General features: G+C 38.1%; 1 protein-coding gene across 2 annotated transcripts in view; it reads left to right on the forward strand.

The window, feature by feature from the left end:
* Nucleotides 1-836: 836 nt before the first annotated feature.
* Nucleotides 837-26415, forward strand: part of PKIA (cAMP-dependent protein kinase inhibitor alpha) — a 99670-nt gene continuing 74091 nt past the window's right edge. For both annotated transcript variants that reach the window (XM_032421501.1, XM_032421502.1), the window contains exon 1: nt 837-1009. The gene's annotated coding sequence lies outside the window, so the exon portion shown is untranslated. The remainder of the gene's footprint in view (nt 1010-26415) is intronic.

Here is a 26415-nt window from a genome sequence, read left to right on the forward strand (position 1 = left end):
TATAGAGGTTAAGAAGGGGCTTATATGTGTATTTGCTTACATTATTCCTAAGGCCAATTCTGATAAATCCTTCGGGGGTAAAAAAAAGATACGGCCATCTGTTAATGTGGATTCTGCTTCTTGGCTTCCAAATGTTATAGCTGTCACCAGAGCAGCCAGCCCAATTGAGGGGTGGGGGTGGGGGTGGGGGGAAGGTGTTAGAGGCAACATCTGTCCACTAAATGCACCACTAAACAGCAACAAAATCCTGGGGCCAGCCCTCTCTGTTTCCTCGAGTGCTTTCTTTGGTCCGTCCTACTTCTCCACTCCTTTGGGAGTTTCCCGTTCTATTACGTAGGCAAGAGGGTGAGAGGTCCCAGCTTTCATGCCTGTGAGTGGTTTGGCTGTGTGTGTGCCTGTGCGTACTTGTGTGTGTGCGTTGGGGGAAAGTGAGGCGTGCTACAAGGGGCTTCGAAAGATCGATTGCCGATTTAAAACATTTCCGGAGTGTTTGAATGTTTATCCTAAAAAGACAATCCCGGTCTCACATTCAGCGAAATGAACAATACTGATAAGGAAAATGAAGAGGGTGGGAAACCCACACAGTCGAATGGAGCTGTCCATGCAGCGGGCGTGACAGGGGAGCTCTCGGAGGAAAGGCGCTATGCAGAGAAAGTTTCTTTGGCCCTTCTCTCTCGGTTCACAACCCGGCAGCGCTTCCTGCGTAAAAGCATTAATAGAAAAGAAACCTAAAACCCGGAGGGGTAGCGGTCATCGGGCACAGTTTCCAGGAGCCCTTACCCGCTGCCGGGAGAGGTCCCTCTCCCCCCGCGACTGGCACGGAATGTGGTGATCCGGCCCGGGGCGGGGGATGACTTCATGCAGCCGGAGCGCGGCGGCGGGAGCAGCTGCTGCAGCCGGCAGGTGGGGTGGGGGCCGGCGGAGCTGACCACGCACTCGGCCCCGCGCGGCGGCACTGCGGCCCCGGGGCAGCGGGCGCTGGGACTTGCGCTGACTCCATCCCGACAAGGTAAGCAGCCCGGCTATTATTAGCCTCCGCCACGCCGCTCAGATCTTTCCGCTCGGGTAATAATGGGGTTTGCAATCCACAGAGAAGGGAAATATCCTTGCTGCATTCTGCAATGGGAAAAGGAGCAACAACTGGAATTGAAATGTTAATCAGCCAAGTGCTTGAGATTGGAGGAGCGGTGTTACTGGGCAAACAAAGAAGGCGGTCACCCTCTATACTCTTAAAGATAGTCGACCGTTTCAATGGCAGACTCGCTTAGACATTGAAGAAGATTAAAAATGTGTAATAACTGGAGTTGCACTTTTATCTTTCTGCTTCAACCTTCACTTGGTTATTTTGTGGTTTTGGAGCAGCAGGTCCTTGGAGGCAGCTTGGGGAAGTAATCAGAAATCTTTCCTACCTTCCTCTGTCCTCTCCCTTCCTAGTTATCAGAATGGGTCTGTGCCCATTTCAATGTCAAACACCTACTTCAATACTGAACCTTTAGAAAGAGTCTCATATTAGAGGAGAAACTTCTCTTATCTCCTGGAGTTCAGCTTGGGTTGAGCAGCACTTGTTTCCACCTTCTCCCTTCGTTTACCATCTTCTCTCGTCAGTTACTTCATTGATTTCCCTGGGATGCCGGGTCCATTCACAGGCCAGCTCTTGTCAGCTTCTATTCATAACCTCTGCTCCATGACTGATTTTTGTCAAGGACCTACAAAGGGCATTGCCCTACACCAGTTTTAGTATTCTCTCTGTCTACTGTTACCTGTGTCCTTCCCCCAAATACATGGCACGAAAAATCCTTCTTTTAGCCTAGTACCAACATGGTTCCCGATAACTCCCTTCGCCGTAGTCACTGCGGCTACAAGAGGATTTCGAGGACAGCGGAATCTGTTGGGGTGTCAGAAAGAGGACCATACTTAATATTTTGCTGCCTGTGCATAGGCATAGATGGAAGTACAAATGTGAATGTGTCTATCTAGTTTTTCTTGAAGCTTTTTTTAGTCCCGCTGGGTTGTGAGACACCTACCTTGATAGGATTTGGGGTAGGTCCTCCCCAAAAAGCAAGCAGTGTGTTTGTCCTAGGATTCCCCAATAACCTCAAAAGAGTTTCCAGAGAGGCTTTTCCCACAGGCATTCAGAAAGCCACTGGAGCTGGCCAATCTAAGCTTCAGGTTATTTGAGCATCCTCAAGTCAATCTTGACATTTAGGGGTTCTGACCACTTGTTCTAAGATCTCCCCCACAAACCTCTTGCTACTGAGCTCAAGTGCCTTATTCCTGTTGCCACCTAGGGATGATGTACTTTTGAATAATATGCTTTGAAATGGGTAAGATGGCTGTGATGGGGATTGTAAATGTGCCACTTCACCAACAGAGAACATTTGAAATAAGCCAGACTGGGGTGTCTGTGTGCCAGTACTCTATTTAACAGGGGGATCTGTTATCTTTACATTTGAAATGAGACAGTCTGACCCATAGCCATGTAATTTTATTTTAGCAAATTGAAAGAGATCAATGAAGAAGAGAGGCAAGGTTTATAGCTAAAAATGTATCTCTGGTTACCTTCCTTTTAAAATATTGCTTTTAGACAAAGATATTAGTTTTGAAAAATCATGTTAATTCTATTAAATGCCATTATTGCTTTTCTGAATACAAATTCTTTTTATAAAATACACTTTAAAAGGATTTGAGTTGGTTTCTTTGTCTCTACCTTTAGTATATGTGGCAGAGGGAGTGGAGGGGGTGGGCAAATCCCACTCCAAGTGGCCCACTCCAGGAACTCTTCCCCTGGATCATGAAAACCTCAGCACTGATTTTTTTTTTTTTTTTTTGGCATGTTCTTATTATTATGTGTTGAGTGTGGTTTGGGTTTGAAATATTAAAATTTCAAGATTCTATAATTTTGAATCAGGCACACCAAATAGAAAAGGGAACAAAGAGCAAGAACAACAAAACCCTTCATTCTACCACCTTTACTAATCTTAAAATATTTAACTATATAAATAATTATTCTGAATAATAAGTGATAATAAATGTTAATATAATAATTCATTTTTAAGAAATTATGAAGTACAGATTAGTATAATTGATCTTAGGTACAATAATAATTTCTGTAATTTGAGGTTTCTTTATGTTGACTATTAGTGCATGAGAATATCCTAATAATAGTTAGAAATTGAAAGTGTCTATTACTTGGTTTCTTGAAGAAACTGAATTCTTTGGAAAGAAATGGGTCAGAATTAGGGGACTAGTACTGCCTAAGCTGGCGTCATGCCTGCCAGTAATTTTATAGGGGAGATGAATTCACTAAGGTATGGACCTGCATTGGAGGAGCCTTTTTGGGAAGAGAGAAAATAAGTTAGAAAATTTAATTTTTCATTTCAGTACAACTGAGGAAGATAAATAAATGTAAAGGATTTCTGAATTTGGACTTTGTCATGTTTAAATAAAACAACTTTTCTGAGAAAAGTGTCAAAATTCAGAGCCCTAAGAAGAAATATGTGTATGACTTCATGATTTCATGACTGAAATTGATTTATGACTTTATTTCCTTTTCTTTAAATGTTTCCCAGGGAAAGGAAAAATTAATTGCCTGGTGTTCAAGGGATGGAGGAGGAATGAAAAAAGGGGATGTGCACTATTAGATGCTGAATGAACTGCAGGCATTTTTGTAGGTTTGACAAGATAGAATGAAGTCAATCTATTGCTTTCTAATCACATAAAAAAAAAACATTTAGTATCGTGGGTGGTCAGTGTTATCAGTAACTTAGTACAAATTTAGGCATCAAAGCTGACCTCTCATAAAAAAAGGCATTTTCTGGTGCTGTCTTACTGCCATTAGCTACAACTGAAATAGACTTATTTTGAGATTTTGAAACATGGAAAAGAAAAAAAAAAGTAGAAATAATAAAGCTAAAGAAGTGTATTTCTATTCACCCAGTGTCTCCACTGAGAATAAGCAGAAAAAGTGCTATTTTCAAAGTTGTCAGTGCCCTCCTAACTGCCAAATTTATGTAACATTTCACCTTTTTCATTACATCTTTATTTTTAAGTTCTCATCCACGTTCTTTTTAAATTAAATATTCATGTTTAAAAGTATTATTAATAAGTAATATGCATCAGGCACTGAGATACCTCTTTATCTAGTTTCTCACTAATCCCCTTAAGCTACCCTATGATCAGCCTAAACCAAGTGGTTTTTATTTCCACTTTGTGCCCCATGATGTCATGCCTATATGTCCTCATCTGTTCCTTTCCCTCACCCTGTATGTGTTGAAACCTTGCTCACATCAGACACTTCCTCTTCCATGAAGCTTTCTCCATACCCACCATCCTCGTATCAGATGAGTTTTTTCCCTTGTCTAAATTCCTATTGCACTTTCTATCTTGGTCTATTCTTTAGTGTGAACCAATGCCTTGTTCTCCTAAAATAGCTTTGGAGAGCACAGTTTGTGACTGACAACCTTTTATTACCTGCAACTCATAGTATAGGGACCAGCTACATACAGTTCTTCCTTGACTTACAGTGGGCTTACATCCCAATAGACCCATCATAAGTTGGAAATACCGTAAGTCAAATGCATTTAATACACCTAACCCACCAAACACCATAGCTTAGCCTAGCCTACCCTAAACGAGCTCAGAACTCTTATATTGGCCAGCAGATGGGCAAAATCATCTAACACATAGCCTATTTTATAATAAGTGTTGAACATCTCATGTAATTTATAGAATACTATACTGAAGGTGAAAAACAGGATCATTATGTAGGTACAGAGTGGTTGTTAAATGTATCAGTTGTTTACCCTCATGACTGCGTGGCTAACTGGAACCTGTGGTTCACGGCCACTGCCCAGCATCACGAGAGATTATTGTACTGCTTGCTAGCCTGGGAAAAAATCCAAATTCAAAAATTGAATTGTGGTTTCTACTGAATGCATATCTCTTTTGCACAATCATGAAGTTGAAAAATCATACATTGAACCATCATAAGTCAGGAACCTTTTGTATATGCATAGTAGACATTCAGCAATTTGATTTTAGTGAAGAAACTGGTTATTATTTCATGGGTATATCTCTATCTACTCTTCACCATTAGTCAAGTTCAGCTCCCAAAATGTGTGCACGTACTGTTTAGTTTTTTAAAATATTTATATAATAATAAATACAGTGAAAGCCCATTCAAATAATTCAACAAAAGTTACTGAGAGCTTACATGTCATTAAATGTATATTAGCTCATACATATTAAAAGTATGCTAAGCTTAACAAAACAAAACTTTTTTTCTTAAGACTTTATTTATTTATTTGACAGAGGGAGAGTGAGAACATGCAAGAGCACACACAGCAGGGGCAGTGGGAGAGGGAGAAGCAGGCTTAGCAGGGAGCCTGATCCAGGACTCCATCCCAGGACCCTGGAATCATGACCTGAGCTGAAGGCAGATGCTTAACGACTGAGCCACCCAGGTGCCCCCAAAACAAAACTTTAAAGAAGATATTGTATCTGCTTTCAACATGCTTGCATTCTACTGAAAAAGAATAAGCAGGAGAAGGTGCCTTACATATATAAGTACTTGTCTAGTTTCAAGGCACTCTGCCAGGTACTTTCCTCTGTGGTATCAAATTTCAGCCTTCTACTCAATGCTTTTACTTTGAGGAAACTGAGACTCAAAGATGTCACCTAAATGTTTAGCAGACATTCCATGTTACCATGCCGCTCTTTGAAGTGTTAAGAGTGAAGGGAAGCATTATAAAAATGCAAGGTCAGACCTGTCAGAGTAGTTTAAAAATTGTTCTGTAATTAATCTTTCTAGTATTTCTTGAACTTTTGGGTCTTAATGTCCCCTTTGATAATTCAACAAAGGCTGTGCATCCACTCCCCAAGTATACACACAAACACACACAAATACACATAGCATTTTGCATACAATTGCAGGTGTTTAAGGACCCACTAAAGCACTCCTTCGCAAATGGTTTCAGAACATTTACTCTGGGCTCACTTTGACAGTATGTGTGTCCTTTATTAGCCCAGACATTTTTGGTACTTGAAATGACGTTCTCCTTCTATTGTTCTCCCTGCTTTAGAACCTAAAATGAGAGCTCTTCATTATCACTGGCACAAAGACAGCTAAGATGATTCAGAAACAGGTGCCAGTGAGAAAAGTGATTCAAAGAACCCTGATTCATGGAAAAGGAATCCCAGGGGGAGTTCTGAATGTTACACATTCCAAATGACTTATTTAGGGTTTTCCAATCAAAACCATTTTTTACAAAAAAAGAAACAGTTCTAGACTTAGAGTACTGTAGTGCCAGATATCTAGAAGAACATTGCCAGCCGTTGAGCAGTGTAGGCTACTTTGAAACATAATCAGTTTTCTTAGGATGGACGTATGTCTGCCTCAAAGTTACTGTTTCTTTCTGGGAATGCTGTCTGCAGTAATGTATTTGCTTTTGCCAAGTTAAGGGAGGAGTGAAAAGTTACATTCATCCCTCCTAGGTTATAAAACAATTGCCAGCATGAAAGTGCATTAAAAATTCTTAACTGATACCTGAAGAGACCAGTACTAGCTAGCATGGGTTGCTGATGCTAGTATTCAAAAAGAAGTGTGACAACATTGATCTAGAAAAAAACAGGGATGGAGAGAAAGAAAACTCAAGAGGCCAACTTAAGCTTTTGCTTTCCTTACACTTCCCAAAATATGATAATACCTGTATAAGCTCCTAAAATAAGGGCAATTTTTAAAATTTTATTTATTTCATAGAGAGAGAGAGCACAAGATGGGGGGAGCAGCAGAGGAAGAGGGAGAAGTAGGCTCCTCACTCAGCAGGGAGCCTGATGTGGGAGCTGGATCCCAGGACCCTGGGATCATGACCTGCATTGAAGGCAGATGCTTAACCAACTGAGCCACCCAGGTGCCCTAAATAAGGGCAATTTTATGGAAACTTTATAATGTGCCTAATGCAAGGTAAATTTATACTTTATTTTATAGTGGATTTTTGTTTTTTATTGTGGTAAAATAGAAATAACAAAATTAGCTGTTTTAAGCATTTTTTTAAGTATGCAATTCATTGATATTAAGTACATTCACAGTGTTGAGCAGCTATCACCACTCTCCATTTTCAGAACTTTCTCATCATCCCAAACAGAAACTTTTACCCATTAAACAGTTACCCCTCATCTCCCCTCCTCTCAGCCTCTGGTAAAGTCTATTCTACTTTCTGTGTCTATGGATTTGCCTATTCTAGCCACCTCATATAGTGGAATCATATAATATTTATCCTTTCATGTCTGGTTTCTGTTGCTTAGCATAATGTTTTCAAAGTTTATCCATGTTGCAGCATGTGTCAAATTGCATTACTTTTTAAGGCTGACTAATATATATATGTGTGTATACGCACACACACACACACCTACAGTGTTTTTTAGTTGCAAAACATTTTCAGTACATTGCCTATTATATTAATGATATCTAGCACAAAACACTACCATAGCACCTTTAGTAGATGCCTAATATGTACAAAGAATGTGCCATAATCTTATTAAATGAAAACCCATTGATAAATATTAAGTTCCAAATTGTTTTATGATTTCAAGGTATGTGGTAATGGACACAAAGTTACACATCTTCATATGTTGGTGCTTTTACTTTTGTTTGTTTTATTTTGTTGTTGTTGATGGTGCCAAGACCAAGGACTGGTGCTTTAACTTTCGATGGAAAAATTCTTGGAGTGGCATTGTTGGGTCAGAGACAACGCAGGAACGTTTATAATTTGAAAAAGTACGTTGACTATAAAAATCATAAACTTCAACACAGAGTATTTATGTATTTTCTGTAGCCATTTCAAACTATCTTAAAAATGAATGCAAGTAATATAAGGGAATCCATTTATCATGATTTGAGCAAGGAAATATTCACACTTTTTTCATTTCTAGTTCATGGAGGAAAAATATTATACACAAGTCTTGACAGATTTCAAGTCTCTCAACACATTTTATCATTTCAAAGATATTACAGAGTACATCACAGATGTCATTCAAGTCTTATAACAACAGTGTAGAAAACTAGAAACATTTACAGCTAGGTGTGTGTGAGTGTGTGTGTGTGTATGTATGTGTTTTAAGCTCCAGCAATGGGTCATTTGAATCCAACCTGATCTAAAATTTGGCCTGTTTTTTAGTTCAAATTTATGTACCTGTATTATAGTAAATCTTTTATCTTGAGGGGTTTTTTCTTTAGTTTCTCTTTAGAGTATCCTTTTTTTTTTTTTTTTTTTAAAGGTTTTATTTATTTGACAGAGAGAAAGACAGCCAGAGAGGGAACACAAGCAGGGGGAGTGGGAGAGGGAGAAGCAGGCTTCCTGCGGAGCAGGGAGCCTGATGTGGGGCTCAATCCCAGGACTCTGGGATCATGACCTGAGCCGAAGGCAGACGCTTAACGACTGAGCCACCCAGGCGCCCTTTAGAGTATCCTTTTTAATTTATCCTGATAGGAGTGTTGTATTTAAGCTAAACTACAGAATATTGGTACATATGAAGTAAAACAGAATTGGCAAAACTTTTCACTACGCTTCTCAGAGGATTGTCTTGATTCGCATTGTCCAAGAGGGGGGAAACAAAGAGCTTGCTGGGGATTGCATCATGTTTTACCCGAATTAGACATTAACATGCTACAATGTCAAGGATGAAACAACATGTTTATAACATATTTTTGAAAAGCTACTTAAAACTGAAAGGTTGCAAGAACATAGATAGACACACCCTAGACATTTCACAATAGTATTTTAAGGTATGCCTTTTCTTTGGTTGATTGGGATGGAGAACCTATTAATAAGCATTTCTCTATTATTTACTTTTGTCTTTATTGCTGTCTGATCAAACCTTCTTTTAAAAGCAGGCATGAAACAAATAAGCATTCTGACCTTTGCCTAAATAAGCAACAAGAAACCCACATCTTAATCAATGCACTGCCATGTTGATGAGACTGAGGGTAGAAATGTTGGATTTTTTGGTCATTGCAATCATAGGAGCAGTACAACCTACTTTGTTCCTTCTGTTGTATACTGCAGAATCTGACTGCATAAACCGAGAAGTCAGTAATCTTTAATGCCATTTCTAACACTCCTCTCCATGCTTTTTCACACTCAGGTTCTCTGATAATTGAAATGTAGTGAAAAACAACCCAGGTGTTAAGACACTCTATCCATTCACAAAACTTAATCCTGCTAGGACTTGCAAAAAATAATGTTGAATATGAATTTGTGGATACCTAATGGAATCACTGAATATAATCTGTCAGACTCACCAAGTCCAAGTACAAATTTAAAGATGGTCAAAATATTTTTAAGATTTTATTAATTTATTTGACAAAGAGAGAGAGGAGGGGAGAGCATGAGCCGGGGGAGAAGTAGCAGGAGAGGCAGAGAGAGAGAGAGAGAGAGCAGCAGACTCCCTGTTGAGCAGGAAGCCCGATGTGGGGCTCATCTAGGACCCTGGGATCATGACCTGAGCCAAAGGCAGATACTTAACCGACTGAGCCACCCAGGCACCCCAAAGACTGTCAAATTTTAAATACTGTAAAAATTTTAAAAGATTTTAAAATTTGTTCTATACAGTAACATATGAAAATTTTAGAAAAGCATAATTACACATATGGGGTTTATTTATGAGATAAGCTCACTGGAGAACAATGCACTTTTAGAAGGCTTCATTCTGAAAAGACTGCATTCGTATTTTTTTAACTACTACCCTCCAAAATAAATTGTGACGAATCATTGTTCATCCAAATTAATCTCTCATCTTAAGGAAGTGACTTATTTTCGGGGAAACTGCCTTCAAGTAATTTGTGCTTTCCTGCAGTGGATCAAGCTGAAATGCAACAGGGCTGACATTCTTAGCTATTGTGACACATCCATATTTATTAGGATTGTCTAATGATTTGAGTCTTTTAATAACCTGAGAATCTTCATTGATAAAAGTTAGTCAAGACATGGCTGGTGCTCCTGTAGAAGACAAATCTAAATTTCATTTGTTACATCATCTCCATCTTAGAGAACAACCTAGGATTGCAAAGCAAAGCATGAAACAGTAGTATTTGGTATATTTTATAAGTGTTCAGGTTTCTAGAGAGCTTAGTAGTATCACATACTATGGTAAACACTCAGTAAATGTACACAGTTATTTTAAAACTAAAATATCAAGAGCATAAAAATTTCTGCAAGTCAAATGATTAGTTTCATATTTGGCTTTATAGGCATTGGTAAGATATTTGCTGAACAACAAAATAAATCAATACCATTTAGTTTTGAAAGCTGCCCCCCAACACAAAATAATTGGCATTCTACACATGTTCATTGTGATTATTTTTGTAGGTGTGGTGGGGATGAGTTATGGATGGAATTACCCCCACCCCCCCCGCCCCCCCAACCCCCGCTTCTTGCTAAACTCTCTTCCCTCTGAGTTTTTGGTAAGGTGGGAATTAGAAATGATGCATTTTTTTTTTTTTAAGATTTTATTCATCCATTTGACAGAGAGAGACAGTGACAGAGGGAACACAAGCAGGGGGAGTGGGAGAGGGAGAAGCAGGCTCCCCGCTGAGCAGGGAGCTTGATGCGGGGCTCTTTCCCAGGACCCTGGGATCATGACCTGAGCTGAAGGCAGACGCTTAAGGACTGAGCCACCCAGGCACCCCAGAAATGATGCATATTAAAGCTTGAGATATATCTAGTAAGCAGTTTAAGATACTCAGCCAAGCACAGACCATTTACCCAGGACAGAAGAATGTGACATTACCCTTCTTTCTTCAACTACAGTGGATTTGGACTTTTAGAAACTTCATAGTGCAAGATACAGATTTTAAATAATAAACTGTTAGTCAATGGTTCTCTTATCTCCATGCCTTTTTCAATCTCATTTATCGTAAAGAACACTGTCATGGAGAAAGCAAAATTTCAGTTGATTGAAAGCATTTTCCACCTGTATGCAGGTTTGAGATAGTGGTCCTGTAACATCTTCAATGGGGCTTTGTGAAGACACTATTTCACCACAATCATTAAATCTGACACTAAAATGATCTGACACTAAACAGTTCATTGAATAAGTGGTGGATGGTTGGCATCTTGGTTATCATTTTTTTTAAAAAACACTAACTTGTTCAGTCCAAAAACTTAAATGTTTGAATTTCCCCTTAATAAAGAAAAAGGAAAATGAAATAACATGGCAGTACAGTGTTATGAAAGCAAAGGAATCGAGTCGATCTCACAATGTTTGAATATAAAATTAATGTTTTTTGTACAATTTGTTAATTTTACTCAGAGCTCTCAGGCAGCTTTTGATCACTTTCAGAACGAATCAAAAAGCTCTAAACATGGGGAACCTGGGTGGCTCATCTGGTTAAGCGTCTGCCTTTGGCTCAGGTCATGGTCGCAGGGTCCTGGGATGGAGTACCGTGTTGGCCTGCTTCTCCCTCTGCCTCTGCCCCTACCCCTGCTCATGCTCACGCTCTCTCTCAAATAAATAAATAGAAATCTTTAAAAAAAAAAAAGCTCTAAACATCATCTTCAAAGTATGCTGATCACTAGAACTTTCCCTCCCTTTGTTTGTTTGCTTATTTGGGGGTGTTTGGGCTACCACCTCTGTCTAAATCATATATTTTATTATTATTATTTTTTAACCATATATTTTAAGAAGTGAATTTGAGCTTTGAATCCCAACTCATTTGAATCCCACCTCTACGATTTACTAGCTATGTGACTTAGGGTAAGTTACTTAACCTCTGTGAGTGGTTTCTTGGTTTAAAACAGGAAAATAGAGTTGTTATGAAGATTAAAGAAGAGAACATAAAAGAGAACTTAGTGCAGTATGTGAAACATTGTAAAGGTTAATAAATATTTCCAATTTTTGTCCTTTTTATTCTCATGCGCCATTTACAACCAGACCTCATTACCACAACTTTTCCCAAATGTTTATGAACTCTTTTCCTACTTCTCCCATGTTAGTTAAACTAAACCTTGAAATGACCCTGAGCCTCATGGGAAGATGTCTCTGTGCAGGTAACGCCACTCGTGGGAGAGGTTGAAGCCAACACAAAGTTGTCGGGCTCCGATCTGGCAGTAGCTGTGGGAATTAGACTTAACTTCTATTCTTAACTCTGCAAGTAGTTGATTGGATGACCTAGGAAAAGTCAGTTGGCTATTAATTCTGCATCTTATTTTTTTCTGAATTTTACCATATGTCTAATCACTCTTGTCACTTACTCATTATCAGAAATGATACTAAGGTTGTGAATAAGGGTGTTGATGTCAGAAGCAAGTGACAGATAAAGTGGAGAGGCTCCCTTACTTAAAAAGCAACAGTTGACTTTTTTTTTTTTTTGGTAATACAGTGTGGAAGTTCCTGGGAGAGAACAACTTTAATTTATAAAGAATTGTTAACATTTACTTCCACTAACAAAAGTCTTTGAAGAGCCAGCTAATTATCTGCCTTCTACCCAAATACAAATATATATTTTTATGTATAACAACTGAAGAAGTTTCTCGTTGTTCATATCATTAAATTGCCCAAAAGGAAAATTAACTTATAACTCCACTGTATGTCATATGCCAAGGACTCTTTGGTATATGATATCTTTCTATTTTACTGAAGCTCAAAGAATTTAGAGAGAACATATAAGCATTTTAATATTCAGGGTCTTGTTCAATACTAGGTGCTACTGATTAGATTTGATCAATAGCAATACCTTTAAACTGAAATAAAAACATCCAGCCTCAGTTAACGTGAAAACTTGAGTAGAAACACCACCTATAAAAACTGCGTTGTTAATACACACACATGCTTTAGTATGATGAATTTGGGGGCTTAAAAAGCACATAATTTTACATTTTAAAAAATTTATTTATTTATTTGAGAGACAGAGAGTGCATGCATGTGGGGGTGGGGGGGGTTGGTTAGGGATAGAGGGAGTAAGAGAGAGAATCCTCAAGCAGACTCCCTGCTGAGTATGGAGCCCGACACAGGGCTTGATCTCATGCCCTGACCACGATCATGACCTGAGCTGAAAGCAAGAGTCAGATGCTTAACCAACTGAGTCACCAGGCACCCCACAAGTTTAGGAATTTTAATTCAGTACATAAATATGCTAACTTCTGTTGAAATTTCTGTAACTTTAGAGTCAAAATTAATTTGAAGGATACTGGTGTTATTTTTCTGGTTTCTAATAACTGCTGTCTCAAATAAACACATTACCAAGACAAAAATAACCCTGGCTTAAGGTTTCTGCCTTATTAATCACATACTGGAATGTCTCTTGGATATCAGTAAAATGATATATTTTAGAGCATAGCCTATGAAATGACTTGCCACTTGGCAGGCAACCTTCAATAATAAGATATAACTGATATTCCAAGTTTGCAGATTCATTATATCACACAAATGTGATCTTAATAAATGGCAGGTGACTATTAATGGTTAATCATTCTCCATATACCTTTTACAAGTCATTAATAGAATATTGAGTAAGCAACAGTTCTATAGTATTTATTCAGATTTTTATTTAAACTCAAGTGTAATCTGTATTTCCTTTTTTTTTAAACTAAGATTTTATCTATTTATTTGAGAGAGAGAGTGAGTGGCAGAGAGAAAGAGAGAGAGAGAGAGCATGAGCTGGGGGAGGGACAGAGAAGCAGGTTCCTGCTGAGCAGGAAGCCTGAATTGGGACTGGACCCCAGGACCCTGGGATCATGACAGGAGCCGCAGGCAGACACTTAACCAACTGAGCCACCCAAGTGCCCTGTAATCTGTATTTCTATAGTGTTTTTATATCTACCACCTCACTTAAGGAGAAGGAAGCTTTCTAGTGCTTTTTTGTCAGCTTCAAGTGGAGCAGTCTGTTTAACATTTATCATTTAAAAATACTAAATAAAAATTTACATGGTCTAATTAAGTATAAATATTAGAAAATCTATGAAACATTTGAAATATTCAAACACAAAAACAGGGATATACTTGAAAACATGAATTTCTAATGTATTTATTTAGGTTATCTATGCTGAACTTTATTTCATTCATCCACATAATAGCTCACACATAACCTTCACTGTTAATTATTTTAAGATCCTTAAAGTAGGAAACAGTATAGAAATTAATTAACTAAAATTTCCTTTTTGAGAAATGTTAAGAGAAGAGAAGAATGTTAGATAATAAATAAAGCACATTGGTTTTGAATATCACATACATAGAGGAAAAAGACCCAAAGAAAGTTAAAAAAATCAATTATCAATAATTAACTTAATAGAAAGTCAGGGTGACCTTTACTTCTTCTCAATACCAATCTCTTGGTATTTCCAAACTCATTACAATGTGTATGTATTACTTAACTGTTTAAGAAGAAATTTGCTAGTTTGGATGTGTTTTGTAACATCTAAACATTACTGAGTGTTGCTGAAATGTTCAATTTTTATACAGATTTCTGAAAGTTCACATTAGAAGAAGGGAAGTTTTCCCTCATCCTGAAATAACAGTGATAAATTAAAATTTTTTTAAAGTACTATATACTTTCAAAGCATTTTTATATCCATTCTCTCATTGGATTATTCTAACTCTCCAAAGTTGGTAGAGCAACAATTATCTTCCTTTTGCAAAGGGGAAAAACAGAAGTTCATGAAGTTTAGCAGTTTGCCCACTTAAGCAGTACACAGAGTTATTAAGTAGCAGGGCCAGAATTTAGACTTGGTTCATGCCGTGGTCAATCTAGTGCTTTCCTAGATGCTACAAGAACTGGACATGTATAAGGGTAAGCAGGAAAATGAAAATAGGCTTAGATCTGTTCCTACTTATAAATTTGCCTGTAGACCTCACTGGAGGCTGAACCAGGAAAATCTGCATGGATTACTTTCATCAACTCAAAGAGGTGGTCAGGTTAAATAAGCTTCTAGGTTTAATTTAAAAACAAACAAACCAACAAACTATATTGTCTGTTTTCACCATATTCCAGTTTGTGTTGGCCATTAACTTCTTTTCTGGAGAACCATGCCTTCTACTTAAAGGATTGCATTGTTTAATAAACATGGATGATGCTGATGGCTTATCTGGGTTAAATAATATACAAATCTAGTTTCATTGACACAATGCTAACATTCATGAGATTGTATCATTTTATTTACACACACACTTACTAGGTGAAAGTTAAGTAGTAATTTTGCTTCAAACTAGAACATTATTTGTATAATTTGCAACCTAATTGGAGCACTTGGCCATATAATCTATCATTTTAAAAGTTAATAACTAAAATTCACAGAAAATTCTCTTCTGTAACTACATTGGACACTTTTATTGCATTTCTACTACGTTTCTATTAAGTATAAAATTATTTTAAACAAGTCATTTATAAGATCTGCCTCAGTATTTTTGTGCTTCTGAAATATCACCACTACAATCTGCTTTTTAAAATAGTCTGACACCTACCGAGTACTCTTTCACCTCCTACAAGAAAGCAAGAAAAAGAAAGCATTTATGTTTTTAATTTTAGTGAAGGGTTCTTGATTTAAGAATTAGTCATTTGCTGTCATTTGAATTTCAACTATTCTGAGGTTCTTTTTGTATGACTTTTCTGTAGTTTTCACATATATCACCATTAATTTCACTTGGGGGGTTAGTAAAATCAAAAAGTTTATTTTCTTCTATTTCTTAGTTCCCTTCATTTCAAATATTCAGTGTCTTCTCAGAAACAACATTATGGTTTTGAACTGTTTATCAATAACAGATGATGCCAGGAAATAGTGATTCTGGTTTTCAGTTAAAAAAAATAAAATTGAGAAACTAAAGGAATAGTTACTATAGCATTTTTCCCCCTCCATTTAACTAATCAGCCATTCACATCAGTGAATATTAGATTTTGAGACTATGGATCCAAATACTAAATGTTTTACATATTCAGAGAAGTGAAAAATAATACTTATTTTGCTTACTCTGTGCTAACTGTTCCCCCTCACAACAATCCTAAGAGGTAGACACTATTATTACCTATTTTACAGACAGGCAAACAGATACACAAAATGATTAAGTTATCCATGGTCACAGAACTAGTAAGGTACAGATAAAGTATTTAAAACCAGTTTAAAGTATCTAAAACCTGTTATTGCGAGAGTCCACATTCCCAACCCCTGTAATGAATATAAGGGTTTTGATCCCTACTATTTGTTATATGCCCATTTACTTGCTTATGGAAAGATAGGGAGGGGAGGAGGTAAAGGAGGAAGAGGTGAAGGCAGGAGAGATGTCAAAATTCTGCCGGTTTGTTGGGGTGCCTGGGTGGCTCAGTCGTTAAGCGTCTGCCTCCAGCTCAGGTCATGATCCCAGGGTCCTGGGATCGAGCCCTGCATCGGGCTCCCTGCTCGGCGGGAAGCCTGCTTCTCCCTCTCCCACTCCCCCTGCTTGTGTTCCTGCTCTCGCTATCTCTCTCTCTGTCAAATAAATAAATAAAATCTTTAAAAAAAAAAAAATCTGCAGGTTTGTTGATAACTGTGTGCTACATAATGAAGTTCAGTTAGGGTCTTGTAGCATTTTCAATACAATAAATAATTTAAAATTTTCTCAAATGAAGTCTCTGATAATATCAGATGGAGACAGCCATTGAATTTCTATTTACTAATAATCATAATTGAAATGTTATGGCAGTCTCATATTTGGAACAAAAACAATTCTGGTAATTTTCACAGCAATAAATCTATCTTAAAATTATTATCAGGGTTTTTTTCACCCTCAGCACTCAGCTTATTTAATTTTAATTTTAAAAAAAGCCCATAAATTTTAGTAAGATTATAAGTTAGGCTTAAATCATAGGAAAATTAAAGAAAGTTTAGAATCTGTAACAGAAGGGAAGCACCCCCTTCCCATCCCAAGCTTACCTCTGTTCATTTCCACCAGAATTATTCCATCAAGAAAGGAGGAATTATTCTGATTGGTCAGATTTAATGGGCTGTTCATTGAGCCACATTTTACTGTTACTCTATGTTTAAAGGTACACAGCAATGGTTCTCACATTCTTACTTGCCTATAATTTGATCCTATGAGAGCAGATAAGTGGGGTAAGGATCCTTGAAACCTAGATCTCAGTCTCCTCCCTCTTGCATGCCTTGCAGCCGCGGGTTCTTAATCTAGCAGACAATGACCCTTCTGTCTTTTATAGGCTGTATCCATGCAATTGAGTCAAGCTCTATTTGAGCCTGGAAAATCTTACATATTCTCTTGTCAGCTTCTTCCTTCAGTATGTACTCAGAAAATGGTAACATGCCTCAAGTAAGTCTTTACCATAGCTCTGAATTCAGGATTATCAGGAAGTAATCCCAAATGTGCTCTGTATCTTCTTTTTTTTTTTTTTTTAAGATTTTATTTATTTATTTGACAGAGAGAGACTTAGCAAGAGAGGGAACACAAGCAGGGGGAGTGGGAGAGGGAGAAGCAGGCTTCCCGCAGAGCAGGGAGCCCAATGCGGGGCTCGATCCTAGGGCCCTGGGACCATGACCCGAACCGAAGGCAGAGGCCTAATGACTGAGCCACCCAGGCACCCCAGATGTGTTCTGTATCTTAATAGATAATTTATATTTATAGTTAACATTTACTCTGGATTATTCATATGTTGTTGTGCAGTTAGAAACTATTTCTGTCTTCAAGTACTTTAAGCCAGGTAAGTATATTTTCATCAAAGTAATTTAGAAACTATTATTTGTTTGTTATGTACTAGCCACTACCTAGGTACTGGTGAGAGAGTGCTAAACAGAGTGGTTGGTTATAAACCACACTGATTTTCAGCAAGATTGTTAAGAAAGGGTAAAATTCAGGGGCGCCTGGGTGGCTCAGTCCTTAAGCGTCTGCCTTGGGCTTAGGTCATGATCCCAGGGTCCTGGGATCGAGTTGGGCATCGGGCTCCCTGCTTAGGGGAAGCCTGCTTCTCTCTCTTCCACTCCCCCTGCTGGTGTTCTCTCTCTCTGTCAAATAAATAAATGAAATCTTAAAAAAAAAAAAAAAAAAAAGGGTAAAATTCAAACAGGAAAGGGGTACAGAAATCATATGCAAAAAAACAAATCTCAGCTTTAATATGCATGGTTGGCTTTTTGGGGATAGAAAAATCTAACACAGGAAGTTTAAGATTAGTGATATATAGTCAGTCTAGTTGAACTTTGTGTTATTTAAAACAAACAATTTTTTTCAAAGTCAAGAAATCATTAACAGTAATTATGCAACTTTCCAGTCTCTTCTTTTTCTTTTTTTTTTTTCATTTTATTTTTAAGCAATCTCTACACCCAACGTGAGGCCTGAACCACGATCTGGAGATCAAGACTCACATACTCCACCAATGGAGCCAGCCAGGTGCCCCTATAGTCCCTTATTTTTTTTAAAAAAATAGGGTGCCTTGGCTTATGACCTGTGGTCATTTTAATATTTTGAGAAATCAACCTTCAGTACTTTGGAAATTAGGTTTTTTCATTAATGAAAATTCTAATATTTGTGCATCAGTTTTATTTCATGCCTCCAAAATGGGATAAAACTTTCCAATTTTAAGTCACAAACCAGTGTATTGTCTGTTGATTCTAGGCTTCCAAGTTTTATCATAAGAAATGGTAGGTAAGAGGAATCTTCATCTTGAAAACATACCCAAATTTGAATTCTGAAACTTTTTTTGATTGGTTGGTGATGTAGGAAAAGACATTAGGGTTCTAAGCCAATGGCCAAGAAAGAATTCTTGAGAAGTCTTTGGTGCAAAAGGTGGTTTTATTAAAGCACGGGGACAGGACCCGTGGGTAGAAAGAGCTGCACTGGGGTCATGAGGAGTGGCCCCATTATATATTTTCAAGTTGGGAGGGGTTAGGGATAGTGTTAAGTCTCTCGGCTGTATTGGAAACAAGGTTTCCAGGATCCTGAGGGGAATAGCTATTGTTAGGAAAGGTCATTTATTACTGTTTAGTAAAAACTCAGTCACGAGACTCTTCAGATGTATATCGGTGGGTCATATGCTTGGGGGATGATTGCCAACATGTATCTTGGGGCATAGAGATAAGGGAAGTTTCCAAAAGAATTTTTATATGTTAAAGTAGGCTTACCGGATCTTGGGGGGAGGCATCGGGCTGGGATTGCCTTTTGCCCTTAGCAAAGTGTCAACATCGAGACAGCTGAGTTCCTAGAGGAATGTCATTCTGCCTGTTTCAAGGACTTGTCGATGGGCTGTAGGTAGTAAGGAAATTTAGTAATTTTTCCTCTGCCTTTGTTTCCCACATCAGTTAGTAGCTGTTGGTGTCACAGAATCATACGCAGTGACAGTGCATGGTCAAGTTTTTATCAGCGTTCATCTCACACTAGGTTTTGAGAATTTAGTAGTTTTTAAACTACTTTTTCTCCTGACAGGTGGCTTCCAACTCTAAAAGTATCTTGACTTATTTATGCACCATACATTCAAAACAATAGTTACTGATCACATATACTATTCCAAATACTGTACTGGGAACTGGGGAGTCAAGGATGACTAAAGCAGTTGTGGTTCTCAAGAATTCCCCAATGTAATGAGCCTTTGCTTCTTATTCTTCAAGTGGCATCAATTCTAGGCAACCAAAAGTAACAGGAATTTGAGTAGCATTCATACCATCATTATGCGATTTTTCAAAAAACAGGTTTAATTAAAGTACAAGAATGTTCTTTGGGCTTTCTCCTTGATGAGTAGTTATCTATCCTTGGGATGTAATAATAGAACTCAGTGAGTAATCCATCAACTACTGCCCTATGGTATCCAAAATGAACGATATTTTCTCCAGCCACTGACTTCCAACAGACAGCCAAGGTATTTTAACCTTCCTTGCCAAGAAATCACTAGTAAACAGCGATGATGGTAGATGTTGACTATTTACTGCCATGGGGTTGAGAAAATTAGTGAGCTACATTTCACTACTTGTCAAGCATTTTGACATCTTGGAACAGAAAGTGCTGTTTAAATATAAAGAGCATTTTCTGTTGAATTGCTGTTAGTCATCCCTGTGAGGAAATGACCTATCAAGTAGTAGACGTATAGGAGAACTGCCACAATATAAGATTGATTTCTGCTAAAGAGACCTTAAAGTAACTACATGTTTCAATTTGTGGTTGTTTATAATCATTTGTAAATTACCATGGTAAAAACCCAAAATAAAAAGCTATTTGGATTCACTTTCCAGCACAATTTCCTGGGCATTCCCACCTCCTCCTCCCTGCCCACCCCCCCCACCTTTTCTTTTTGGCTCTCTTAGGCTTGTCAAAACAATGATTTGGGGGGCTCCACCTGGTAATTTGCATTTCTAACAAGTTCCTAAGAAATACTTTTTGCTGGTATACATTTGATGAACCACTGCTCAAGTTAAAAGGGTTTGGAGATTCGGGAGGAGGAATGAGACCTCTGAAACCAGCCTCTCTCTTGTTTACAGAGCTGTCCAAGTTGTTGGGAAGATAATTGCTCCTGCCCTGGAGAGCCAATTGAAAGTAAACGGCCCTCCTCTGAGTGGGTGACTGGCCTAGGGCAGCCGGTACAGCACTCCCACTCTTCCAGTCTGAAGCCAAGGTTTACAGTTTAATAAGCCATTTAGCCTCTCTTTGCTCCACTTTTTCTCAGATTCAAAGTAGTGATGGTAATTTCTTTTCTCTGTTATTAACAAATAAGACAAAGCAAAACAAAACACACAAATCCTGATGGTACTTTCCCTACATTGAAAATTCTTTGGATTTATTCATCTATTACTCTGATGTAGTTCAAAAAAAAACTATAAAATTTTAGCAAAATCTCTCTCTCCATGAAGATTTTAGGCTTTTAAGCTTAAGTATTTAGTTAAAAATACCAAATACCTGTTCTTTACTGCCTGGAGCTAGACATTTCCTTTTCTCTCCCTAAGAAGGGAGAGCTACGAGGGTACAAGTACTTAAAGAGACTGTCTAAAAAGCCCCATCTAATCTGTACCCCTTCTACCGCCACGGGCTCTCCACTTTATCCACTATTCTTTTTAAGGTTTCCACACCAGGAACATCAACCTCCTTGCTGTGCTTTCAAAACACAGCATTCGCCCATCCCTTGCATTTACAATTTTATCTGCTGGGAATGTTCTAGAAAATTCATATGCATACAACTAGAATTTTATAATAGAGGGTATAATAATAGGATAAAAATACCCTCGAGTCTGCTCAAATGCCACCTCATTAGTGAGGGCTTGATTATCCTATAAAAAATAACTTTTGCACATGAACATGCAAGTGCAACATTTACCCTTGCACACATTAACACACACATGATCTTATCCCATCCCTGATATATTTTTCTCCTTACATTGTTTCCATCTGACAGACAATATATTTTAGTACTGGTTTATTTATTGTCTCCTTCACAGCTAGAATGCAAATTCCATGATGGTAGGGTCTTGGTTTTTCATTGCAGAACCTACAACAATCACTTGCATATAAGAGCCACTCAGTAAATATTTCTAGAATGAAAGAAAAAAAGGTGACATATCCTTTTTTTTTTTAAGTTTTATTTATCTGAGTGATCTCTACACCCAACGTAGGGCTCAAACTCACAACCCTGAGATCAAGAGTCGGATGCTCTACCGACTAAGCCAGCCGGGTGCCCTGAAAAGTAATATATTCTTACAGTAGATTATTCACCGCAAATTTGGGCATCTCTTGTGCTACTTACTCAAATGGCTCTTATACTTCAGTTTTACTTAACCCTTGGCAGTTCTTCAGAAGCACGGTTGCTCATTATGCATGCTACTGCCTCTGCCTTGAATGTTCATTTCTGAACATTTTTGTTGTTTTTCACACTCCTATGTTTTCTTTAAAAAACGAATCAGATGTCCTGTTCTCCAAAAGTATTTCATGATAAACTTGTTCTTTCTCTGTGTCCCCCTTCTGACCCTAACCCTTATCCTGGCACTTAACCTACTCATTATATTGTCTGTCTAGTTGAAAGTCATGCCAACTTTACTATGAACCACTTGAAAACAGGGTCTGTTCACTATTTCTAGCATCAAAAGCATAATGCCTGAATGCCTGGCACATGGCAACTACTCATAAATGTTGAATAAATGAACAACAATCCTCCTTTCCCCCCCCCCCCATCATGTTAAGATACTCCTTGTTGCTTTACACCTTATAAAATTGCCCTGGGATATAAGAGTAATAAGTAATGTTCCTGAAAGTCAAGAGAATAGATACTTATGACAAGAACCAGTCTGAAGATCAACTAAGTCCAAGTCTCAAAACTAGAGTAATTCCCAAACAAGGACAAGGAGAGAGGCATCCAAGCTCATTTAGATTGAGATAGTAAGGTGCTGGTGTCCACACTGCCATGAAGAAAACCACGGCCATATGAAGCTTCTAATACTAACGAAAGTGTATCTTTCAGGTATGTGGTAGTAGATCATGATAAAATTCTTCAGAAAACCTGTTTCTGGACTTTACCTCATCAGGCATCACTTGGTGTGTGCTGAGGTACTACATTAATTTTACTATGTAATTGGTTTAGAAACTATTCCCCTAGGGGGAGAAAGATTCTGTCTCAGTCTGATTTTGCTGCTTCAACAGAATACCACCAAATGGGTAGTTTCTAAACAACAGAAATTTATTGCTCACAGTTCTGGAGGTTGGGAAGTCCAGGATCAAGGTGCCAGCACGGTCACCTTCTGTTAAGGGTCTTCTTTGGAGTTCGTAAGCTGGCACCTTCTCCCTATGTCCTCATATGGTAGCAGGGGCAAAGGATCTCTTTGGAGCCTCTCTTATAAGGCACTAATCCCATTCATGATGGTTCCACCCTCATGACTTCGGCAACTTCTGAAGGCCCCATCTACTAATGCTATCACATTGGACTTCAGGATTTCAACATACAAATTTGGTGGATACACAGACATTCAGACCGTAACAGATGCTTAAGGATCAAAGCTTGTTCTAAAGTTTGTAGCCTGGGAGATAGGCAGAATTTGGAGATGTTCAGCTGGTATGTAACTTAGTCTTGTATGTTTGAAGATAGTAATCACCCATCCCAGCAGACAGATCGTGCACACAATTGAGAAGAAACAACTGTGCTTTGTGAATGAGAGTGTTTGCTTTGGCAGAAAGGCGTTACATCTGTTTCTTTTGTATCTATGAGTGTCTTATGCATAATATTAACAAGACACTTAAATACAGGAAATCTGAAGCAAAAATGATAGACCAAAAAAAAAAAAAAAAAAGTGCAGGGAAATAAGGTAAGTGAGTATTGAAAGGCATAAGTGGTCTATTGGTAGGCCTGGAAATCAACTGTGAGTAATTTAAGTTGATTTAATATAGTATAGAAAATGCACAGGAAAAGGTTGGTGAGATCAACTAACAGGCAAAGCAAATAGTTTTCTCAACAATAACATTTTTGCTATATCAAAGAAGAAAGACTGTATATGATAAGAGACTGAGAAAATAAAGTACAGCAATCCCTTTCTCAGAAGGCTAGAGCTAATGTAAAAATGAGAACTCTACGTCAATGTAAGCAAGGAATCACTGTCAGGAATGACAGTTTGTATAAAGCAAGAAAAGGGAGACTCAGAGGCATGAACCAGGAGATAAGAACTTGCCTGGTTTATTCATAAATAATTGGACTCAATTTACCTTGGTTCTTGTATTTCTTGGGAACTGGTAAGTATATTCTCACTGTAGTACTTGTTGTCTCTCACCTGCATTGAAATGTGCAATATCCAACATGAGTAACTGACTACTTAGTGTTGTTGTGTATTCCTTGAACTAGTTATTTTAAAGCAGCAGTAAATAAACTATGGCCTCCAGGCCAAATCCATGCTTGAGCTAAGAATGGTTGTTACTTTTTTAGACCATTGTAAGAAAAAGAAAAAAAAAAGCAGAGTATTTGATAGAGACCTAGATAGCTCACAAAAACAAAAATATTTGTTACCTGGAAGGTGTAAATTTTGGGGGATAAAATTAATATCCACATTCATTTTATATATGTAAATGAATATAATAAATAGATAATGAATAACAGATGAATATTATATATATCTATAATGAATGTGAAGATTTATATATACAGAATTCAATATATTGTAAGAGAACAATTTTGTCTTACACATTGTAGGATTTCATATCCTACAGGGTGGATTGCTGGATAAGAGAAAGAGAAAAAAATATTTACTGGTTTCATAGTTCACTGGGGTCAAGAAGAGAGAAGAATGAACCAAGTTCACTTCATTTTTGTAATTATAACACCACAGAAGAAAATGAAGTAAAAAATGTAAACCTGATTGTGGGAGATACATGGAAGGAATGACTGAAAAAGGCAATGAAAGGGTATAAATCATTTCTTTGAGAGCTCTAATGGTAGGAAAAAGTAAGAAATAGGAATGTAGGTCCCTGTGAGTATTGGTAGGTTGTCTTTCAGTCTGGGATTTCTCTGCTACCCCTGCTGCTGTCCCTGGCCCAAACAAGTGTCAGAGAGGATGAGAAGTCTCTCTTCAAATCTCTTGTTAAGAGAGAATTTGAACAAATAGACCCACAGACACACATAAATATATAGCTACATCTTTTTTGGATGGTAGTATTTAATAGCTTCTGTTTTTGTGTGTAAAACACTTCAAACATGCTTCCTTTACTCAGATGCCCATAGGGCCAAGCAAATTGGGCCAGGGCACAGGTAAGAGAGAAGAGGCCTGTGGCAAATTGGAGAGGCTCTGCCCTTCCTAAAAGAATTAAAATTATATTAAATTTAAAGAAAAGAAATAAAGCATTTAGAAGTTTTCAACCTGTTCTCTTTCCTATTAACCTCACCTCTTTTTTCTGGCAACTGAAGGGGAAGGAGGACACCTTTCAGTTATTACCTTTCTTGAAAGGGTTCATTCTTTTTTTTTTTTTAAAGATTTTATTTATTTTTTTGACAGAGAGAGACACAGTGAGAGAGGGAACACAAGCAGGGGGAGTGGGAGAGGGAGAAGCAGGCTTCCTGCGGAGCAGGGAGCCTGATGCAGGGCTCGATCCCAGGATACTGGGATCATGACCTGAGCGGAAGGCAGACGCTTAACGACTGAGCCACCCAGGCGCCCCATTGAAACGGTTCGTTCTAACCCAATTCAGCCTAACCTCAACATTCTTGCGTTTCCCTGATGAATCCATCTACTATCTCCATCTAACTTTCCAAATTCCTACTGATGACAAATAGTCACCATTCTTAGTCACCACTTTTTTTAAAGATTTATTTATTTATTTGACAGAGAGAGACAGCGGCAGAGGTCACAACACAAGCAGGGGGAGCGGGAGAGGGAGAAGCAGGCTTCCCGCGGGGCAGGGAGCCCGATGCGGGGCTCGATCCCAGGACCCTGGGATCATGACCTGAGCTGAAGGCAGATGCTTAACAACTGAGCCACCCAGGCGCCCCGAAATTTGGATTTTTCAAATGATTCCCCTACCATTTCCAACAGAAATTTAGCTTTCTCTTTCTCTAGTACAAGAAAGCCAATCTGCTCCTTACATTTATGTCACTTTCTGATTATTATTCTACCTTCTCTGTCCTCCCCTAATTTGAATTTAATATTAGGAAGTAATGTTGGCCCGCTCTCTCTTCAAGTCACTGCTGTATCCTCCAGAAACAGTGCCCACTTACACCTTCCTGACTGAGGTCAACTATGGTTCGCCAAGCTCCTTATCATTTTTAGTTTCATCATCTCTCTTTATCTATGCCATGACCTTATTTTTCATCTGTATCTCAAAATTCAAACTTCTAGGACTCCAGTGCAACAATAATCAGGGGTCTAATGAACTTGAGATAACTGAAAGTTCAAATATTATAAACATTAGTAATATAAAAGTCCAACTCCTATCTGTTCTGCAATTAATATATGGCTAATATTAAAATTTGTAGCCTGCCTTTTTCCAAAATGTATTATCTTCCTATTATACACCAGGTACTGAGTCTCTCGTTTCATTCTTTTCCCAGTTAATGACAATTTTAAAACAACAATTTGCTTTCCAAACACTGAATGACAACCTAGGTTTAAAAACATGTTGTTGTATGTGCTGTTAAAAAACAAAATAGAACTGAGGAAATTTGAAGATCTAATTGGCTTTATTCAACAAGCCATGAATCAGGCAGCATCCCAACTAGCAAATAGAAGGGAACTCCAAGAGTTGCTGGAAAGGAAAGATTTTTTAAAGGCAGAAAGGGGTAGAACAGGGAAATCATAAACAAAAGAAAGGATTATTTCAGGCAAGGTCACATTCCTTTGGGGGAAAGCAGGGTGGATTACCTCACTAGTGCTGACCAGGAAATTTCAGACTGACTGGTTAAGATTATATTTCTAGGAGAGGTTGAAACTGCAGTTAGATTAGGTAGATATTAAGTCTAGGTTTACTGACATAGGGCTTAGCCCAAGTGACTTGATTTGG

This window comes from Phoca vitulina, unplaced genomic scaffold, assembly GCF_004348235.1.
Source record: "Phoca vitulina isolate PV1807 unplaced genomic scaffold, GSC_HSeal_1.0 scaffold25, whole genome shotgun sequence".
NCBI classification, from domain to species: Eukaryota; Metazoa; Chordata; class Mammalia; order Carnivora; family Phocidae; genus Phoca; species Phoca vitulina.